Below are 7812 nucleotides of genomic sequence, written 5' to 3'. Positions count from 1 at the left end.
CTTCATGTCCAGTTTGTAGAATTGCATTAATAGATTTATCTTGGATTTTTTTGCTTGTGTACCAAATAATTTATTGAGTTCATCCCATGCATCTTTTGCCCACTGTATCCCTGTGATATGATGAATGATCTCATCATTTAAACTGAGTGCAATAAGCCCCAATGCTTTTTCATTCCTACTCTTCCACTCATTTTCCCCTCTCTCTGGGCATTCATCTCTCCCTTCAACTAATCCCCACAGATTTTTCCTCATCAGCAAATACATGGTTTTTGTTTTGTCATGTATAAAACTGTTCTCCATTAAATTTGGCTATTTCCTGTGCTGAATTCATGGTGATGTGAAGGGGGTCTTACCTCTTGATCCAAATTCAAGATTCAAGGGCAGTGTCTACCCTTTTACAACTCAATCTGGTGTTTAATAGATGATTACAATAATTTTATCAGCATAAAATCACCAGAAATTACATTAAATTGAGAGTAACCAATTTGTACGGGATGGTTGGAGTATCAAACCAACTCCGATTTGCAATCTGAAGCTTTAGGGATCTGTATCAGATACCTAATGGTTAATTTGAACCCTCAATTGCACCAAAATACAGTGATTAGCACTGATTAATCACTGATTAGCAAATTAATGCTCTAGTTTGTGTGCAGAAAACAGAGTATGCGGGGAGCCCAGATCTGGTGCCTTCCACTTCAAATGAGCTTAAATGCTTTCAAAGGCATCAATAGCAATGAGTCTAGTAGAGGATTAAGTCAAGAAACACAAGATTTGACCAAATAATGAAAGCTTAATCTCTGTTTTACCAAAGTCACCTGCAGATTTGATGAAGAGCTTGGATCTCTCTGTAGACTTGATGAAATTGATTTCTGTCTTCACCAGCTTGTAGAGCATGCTTGATTACCCTTTGTGCTAAGAGGAATTAGAAACATTTGAACTGTGCTTGAAGAAATCTCTATTTTGCTTCAGAAAAACGGCGCCTGCAGAAATGACGAATTCTCCCAAACGCGCTGGCGGTTTGCTGCGTTTTTTGCATAGGCTTGAAGAGCTTAGGGTTGGCTATTATGTGCTAGAAGGGCTTGCCCTAATTTTGAGTGTGCTAGATGCTAGAGACCCTCCACTGGCTGGGGGTGAAGGGGAAGATAAAAAACTCACTAAAAACTGATTTTTTTGCTAATTACCTACTAATCCTGATTAATTCACTAATGGGCTCATAAATCTGGTTGATTCTAGGCATGGCTCTGATACCATGTTGAAATTTGAGCTAAATAATGAGCTATGGTGGATCAAACACTAGAATCAACATAATTAACAAAGTGATTAACAAGTGATTAAGACGTAATTAGTGAATAATTAGCACATAGATTAATGTAGGCATGGATACTCAAAAACCAGCAAATTCTTATTAGGGCTATGCCTCAATTTATAGTGTTTATATCAAGCATCAAATCCCCTTGATTTCTCCATGATTCACTCCCTAAATATCTCCACCTCTTGCCTGATTCTCTCCACCTCTTCTCTTTTCCCTGATTATCTCCCAGAATAACTCCACACTCCTAAATTCCCTCATGCTACCCATTATTCTCTCCCAGTAGATTCTTCTAACCTTTTCACAGGTTCTTTCACAATTACATCTCCTCTTTTACAGCCTCTATCCAAGAGCTTGTTCCCACACACACCCTATTCACTTGTATATTTCAACAAGAGCCCCGGTCTCAGCAGCTCCCAAGCTCTCAGGATGCTCAAAGCAAATCTGTCCTCCCATGCTCTACTGAGGCCTGTCCTCCTCATCTCTATGAAGATCCAGCGAATCTCTGGTGCCCAAGTGCCCCCTGCTGGGGGAGCCCGTGTCTACAGTCTCCAAGGCTCAGCGCCTGGAAGCATCCCCCAAACAATAAGCTTCCCCAATAAGGCTCTACTCTGATCGACTGGATCTATAATGCCCAAGCCTCCCTGAGCCAGCGGAAGTGTAATAACTGCCCATGCAACCTTTGCCCAAGCTGGCTGACTGTCCCGCCTAGACCAAAGAAAGTTCATAATCAACCTCTGTGTACCTGGCTGATGCAAGAGCTCGAGAAGATCCAACAAGACGTAATGTACCACATGGTTGCTAACAGCACCTCATTTGCCTCACCACCACCCTCCCAGCCAAGGATAGTCGAACTATACTCCAATACAAAAGCTTCTTCTGAATGCTCAGAAGAAGCGGGGCAATCTGCTGCTCAGGTGACAAATCTAGTCCAATCTGGCATCCCAAATACTGCATTGCTGTGCCAGGAGGAATCCATTTAAAACCGGGGTTCGGGCTCCATGCCGGAGTGGGAGCACTACTGATCCAAAAGGCCACTGTCTTGCGCCAATTGATCAATGCTCCCGAAGCTGCACTAAAAACCTGGAGCGACTGCTCTGTCCGAAGAAGATTGGCCTCTTGGTCATGCAAAAATAAGCCCGTGTCGTCTGTAAACTCAGCATCGAGCAGGTCCTCCCCCCGGACTGGGAGCTGGAGTCCTCTCAAACCAACCTCCTCTGCCATCAAATACATGCTCATAGCCTCCGCAAAGAAGAGAAAGAGAAAAGGGGCAAGGGGACACCCCTGTGTGACGGACTGATCTGGTCAACTCAAAACTCGACCCCCGTCCTCCTGCAATCAACACCTGGCTACGAGCTGTGGAATACAGAGCCACCACCCCTCTGATCCATCCTGGCTCAAAGCCCAGGCGAAGCATAGTGCCCTCTAAGAAACCCCAATCAACTCTATCGTATGCCTTCTCAAAATCGAGAAGCATCACGACCAAGTCCTCGCCAAGAAATCTAGCTCGGGCCGTCGCCTCCCAGAAAGTAAAGATGTTGTCAAGGATACTATGCTCCTTGATGAATCCTGTCTGGGTAGCATGAATCAACTCCCCCAGGATCCTCAAACTCAAGGCCTTTGCTAAGACCTTGTAGACAGTATTGAGGATCGTAATAGGCCTCCAATGTCGAATATCATCTGACACTCCCTCCCCCTTGGGTGGGGATAAGAAAGATCAAGCCCTCTGAAAAGCTCTGAGGCATCACCCTAGTGTCCAAAACATACTGAAAGCCCCTGTGGAGGCCTGGCCCCCCCAAAAGGTCCCAATAGCGCATAAAAAAGGCCGGCGTCAGTCCGTCCTCCCTCGGGCAACTATGTCGTGGCAGGACCCTCAAGGCCTCGGCAAGCTCAATCTCTGAGAGAGGCGCACCAAGAACTGTACGCATACGATCTGTGACCCTCCTCTGCACATGGGCCCACACAGTCTATCTACAAGCATCTCGATCCTCAGTGGTGGCTGGCTCCGCTGAAAGCAGGTCTCTATAGAATGCAGTGGCAATGGCTCTGATCTCCCCGGGCTTAGTAGCTACTGATCCATCCGGTCTACCAAGCTGACGGACTCCTGCTCGAGCATGGCGGGGTCCAGTGATCTCAAAAAACTCCCCAGTCACTCTATCACCTAGCTACGTCCACTGAGAGGCCTGATGAGAAAAGTAAAACTCATGTCTCTGCTCCTCTGCCTCTCTAACCTCCTGGCATGCCTGGCTCAGCTCTGTGAGACGCCACCCACTCACATGCAGGCTGCTGCTCCTGAAGGCGCTGTAGCGAAGCAAGGCTGCATCTTAGCCGATGCTCCCGCTCGCGAATCTCTCCCAGCCGTGTCAAAGCTGCAGCATGCAAAAAAGAGCTAAGCTCGATGAGTCCCTGGGCACACTGGCCTGCTGCATCCTGGTCAGAGCACTGACTATCATGCCAGATCCTCTCAATGTCCTCAGCGAGACTGGGATCTGTAAGTACCCTCTTTGGGATCCTCAACTGCAAGCTGGGCTCCCGTGTCCTCTCCTCCAATGTCAAGATAACTAGCGAATGATCTGAAAATGAGGTGCCAGCGAGAATGCCGACGGAGCCCCCTCACTCCCCTAACCAGTCGCCCACATAAAAGCGATCAATCCGTGATAGGTTAGTCCCTCCCTGCCGGCGATCCGACCGAGAGAAACTAAGACTGTCCTGAGAGTGGGAGAAGGCCCCATGCTGCCATGCATCAGTGATCCTCAGTGACATGCAAAACCGGTCCCAAGCTGCAAGCTCCGTGCCGTGCATTGTAACATGACTGCCTCCCACCCTATCGGCCGGGTCCTCAAGCATGTTGAAGTCCCCCCCGACACACCAATGTGCGGCCTCTGGCAATGCATCCGTAACCTGGGTCCAGAACTCTGCTCTGGCACTAGCATGATTGGGCACATAGACGTTGAGCACGCCCAATAGCTCATCATGCATCCTGAGAATGACATACTGTGCTCTACCAGGCACAATGATCCCTCGATCCACAATGGCCTGCCGCCATACATCTGCAATGACCATGCATACTCCTCCTTGTCCACCCAAAGGACCAAACCCTGCAGACCAAAAGGTGTCCCATCTACCAGGCATCACCGAACCATATCTCCGGATCCTGCTCATCATGCATCCTCAAAATGACATACTGTGCTCTACCAGGCACAATGATCCCTCGATCCACAATGGCCTGCCGCCATACATCTGCAATGACCATGCATACTCCTCCCTGTCCACCCAAAGGACCAAACCCTACAGACCAAAAGGTGTCCCATCTACCAGGCATCACCGAACCATATCTCCGGATGCTGCTCTCACCCAAGTGGTGCTCCTGCATCATCAAAATATCAATGCTGCCACCAACCAGGCATCTCTAAAGCTCCTGCCTCAAGCAACCATGATAGCGTATAAAATGTGCTCCGCCAAGGCCTTGTACATTCCATGAGATGATCCTAATGGATGACCTGCTGAGGTGGATGCTGTCTCAGCCGTACGGTAGGCCTTCGCAAGCGGCTTGGATGGAGAGTAGTCCCCATCCGAGCGGCTGCAAATCTGCCCACCCGGTGTACTGCAAGAATCACGGATCAGGCGCCAGTGTGGCTGTGGCCCATGGTGACTGCCTCCCGCTCTGACAGAGCAACCTCGTGTATACATACATATCCAAGGTCGCGTGCTAAGTCTGCCACTATGCGAACGACCAAATGTCGAATCCCTGAGGCATCCACACTCCCGGGATCCAAGAAAAAATGAGCCAACTCCCATAGTCGGCCTATCACATCTGTCACCTCCAGATCGCTCACATGATGAGAAAACTCAACTGCCTGAGTCTTCAAAGTGCTAAGAGCGAGCTCTAGAGTCCACTCCCGGTCACAAGGGCCACATAGAGGGAATGAGAAGGCCACCGCTGAATCAAGTGCCTCCTCCCTGCGGGCCGGAGGTATCACTACATAAACTCGGATGGGTGCAGGCTCATGGGGGCCCTCTGCTCCAAAAAGTCGTGTGAAGGCGTAATCAAAAGCCTCCGAGCGCTGTCTAATGCCGAGGCGACTCAGTTGACTGCGGATAGATGATATCCGTGAAGCCCGAATCGGCATGGTAGGTCTCCTCTGTGGTGCTCGAGCGAGGTTGGTGCTCAGCGCCCTCCGGACTGCAGGTGAACGCTAGGGGACTGCCAGGGCCTCCTGGGAAGGTGAGGCGGGCGAGGGGGGAGGGGGGCGAGGGGCGTGGAGAGGGAGCCGCTGCCAAAACCGGAGCGGGGACGGGAGGAGGCGAAGGTGGAAGCGGGGTGGTGGGAGGGGACGGGGGTGGGGGGGGTGAAGGAGGGGGTGTTGGCATCTCCTCAGTCGTCACCGCAAGAGGGGAGCAAAGCTGTTCCTCACGAGAACCCAGTGAGGCTGAGACTGTGGCTGTTGCTGCAGCGGTCTCTGAGCGTGCTGCTGCGGTTGTCTCCCTTGGCGGCGCCCTTGTCCAGGCTGCCACTCCGAGGTCTCTGTGGCCTGAGCAGGTGTCCCATTAGGACCTCAATGGAAGGCTTCTTGGGCCCTTTTATTTGGCAGTTTAAGGAGTCAAACCTTTTCTCTTAAGAAGAAACGTTTTCTAATTAGAAGCTTCAAAATGGCTACTTTATTCGAATTTGAATTTTGGGGGGGAAATGGAATTTAAAATCTAGCAGACAAAACCATATCATGTAACATATGTATGGAAAGCTCTTGATGCGTAGATCACGGATCTATAATCTCCGCTCAAATCGGAGCTTGTATGTAGAAGTTATGGAGGTCCGAAAATTGTAAAATTGCCTCCCCCCCTTTTTGGGGAAAAAAGTGCACCCTTTGACCACTCTTACACCTCTCTTACAAACCCAACATTTCAGTCCACATGGCCACCCCCCATTTGGCTATTCCTTAATCACCTTGATTAGGCTTGGGCAAATTAAAGGGCCCAAGAAGACCCCATTCACTTCCTAATGTGGAGGCAGCCTGTCGAACCGCATCTGTGGGCGGGCCATCAGGGGCTTGCTGCTGTGGTGAGGGTCGGGGTCTCCTGCGAGGGCAGGCCTTGGCCAGATGACCGACCTGCCTGTAAATGAAGCACTGGTTCGGGAGCCCCGAGAACTCCACTCTCTGATCAATCCATCCCCCCCTATCCTAGGTAGCTGAATGACCTTAGGAAGGGAGGAGATGTCAGACACCAAAACTCTGATCGATGGTAGCCCAGCTGCTCTGGCCACCACTGAAGCTGCTGTGGGGCCAGTCTCTAGTACCGAGCCCACCAATGCTTCTATCCTAGAGAGGAGCGGAAGATACTCCCGGCGGAGTCCAGGGAAGCAAACTATAACATGAAAAAGGCACTCTCCCTGCTCAGCCGCCGCTGCTGGGTCAAAGCCATGTTGCCAAGGTCTGAAGAAAGCCCGAGCACCCCTGATGTCAAGGGGACTCATGGCAAGGACCTTGGCCACGCTCTGGGCGGTCTTGAACTCGATCTGGTAATGTCCACTGCCCAGTAGCTGTACGTCCAGGATCTTGCCCATATCTGTAAGAAGGCGTGGAGAAGATCCCGGATCTCCCCTCTGCTGGGGCGAGTGCCGACTATACGGCAGATGGTGGAATGAGCCTGGAGGCGTTCCACCTCTGCGGTGAGGCTTGCTTCCTCTTCTGGCGAAAGAGAAAGCCTGATGGGGGTATCCTCAAGGGCGGGCGAGGGGGCTGCGAATGAGTCCCTCTGGCGGGAGGAGCCTCCATCAGAGTCTGAAGCTATGGCGAAGGCGAGACGAAAGCGGAGATCCTGCAAGAACCGAGCTACACACAGAGAGGCGGAAGACGAAGGCCGAAGAAAAAGGAAAAAACCCCCTAAGGGGTGGAAGTCAGCAAGAAAAAGGAGGGGGGGTGAAGCTGCGAAGGAGAAACCCTAGGGGGGGCAAGAGCTGCGCGCAAGAGGGGAGGGGCAGAGAAAGAGCTGGCGGAGGGGGGGTGGGGCGCTACAGAGTAGAAGTGGGCGTGAAAGAAGGGGGGGACGTGAAGGCGAGGAGGGGCGGCGGGCAGTGCAGCGAGGGAGGGGGGCGCAGCAGCGAAGGCAGGCAGGGGGGGCAAAAGGAAGGGCGGCGGGCAGAGCAGCGATGGAGGGGGCGCAGAAGCGAAGGCAGGTGGGGGGGACAAGGGGAGGCGCGAGGAAATAGGGGGGGTGCGAGGAGAGAGGGGGGGTGCGAGGAGAGAGCAAGCAGGTAGGCGAGGGGCGCAGGTATGCAGGCAGCGCGAGCAAGGAGGGGGGCGGGAGCTTCAGCGAGCCGTTTGATCAAGGTCCTCATGACCTTAGGGAGAAGAATGACTTGAGCAATTAGAGACCGATTACCATGTTAAACTGTGCCTACACAATATTTACCAAGGCCCTTGCGTTGAGACTGTCCAGTCATCTAAAGAATTGGATCAGATAAGAGAGCAGAAGGGCTTCATCAAAGGAAGGTACATTCTAGA

The sequence above is a fragment of the Cibotium barometz genome, chromosome 30 (genome assembly GCF_041138505.1).
Source record: "Cibotium barometz isolate CiBa-2024 chromosome 30, ASM4113850v1, whole genome shotgun sequence".
Classification (NCBI taxonomy): Eukaryota; Viridiplantae; Streptophyta; class Polypodiopsida; order Cyatheales; family Cibotiaceae; genus Cibotium; species Cibotium barometz.
The sequence above is the reverse complement of the archived record's forward strand: the minus strand, read 5'-3'. Positions refer to the sequence as shown.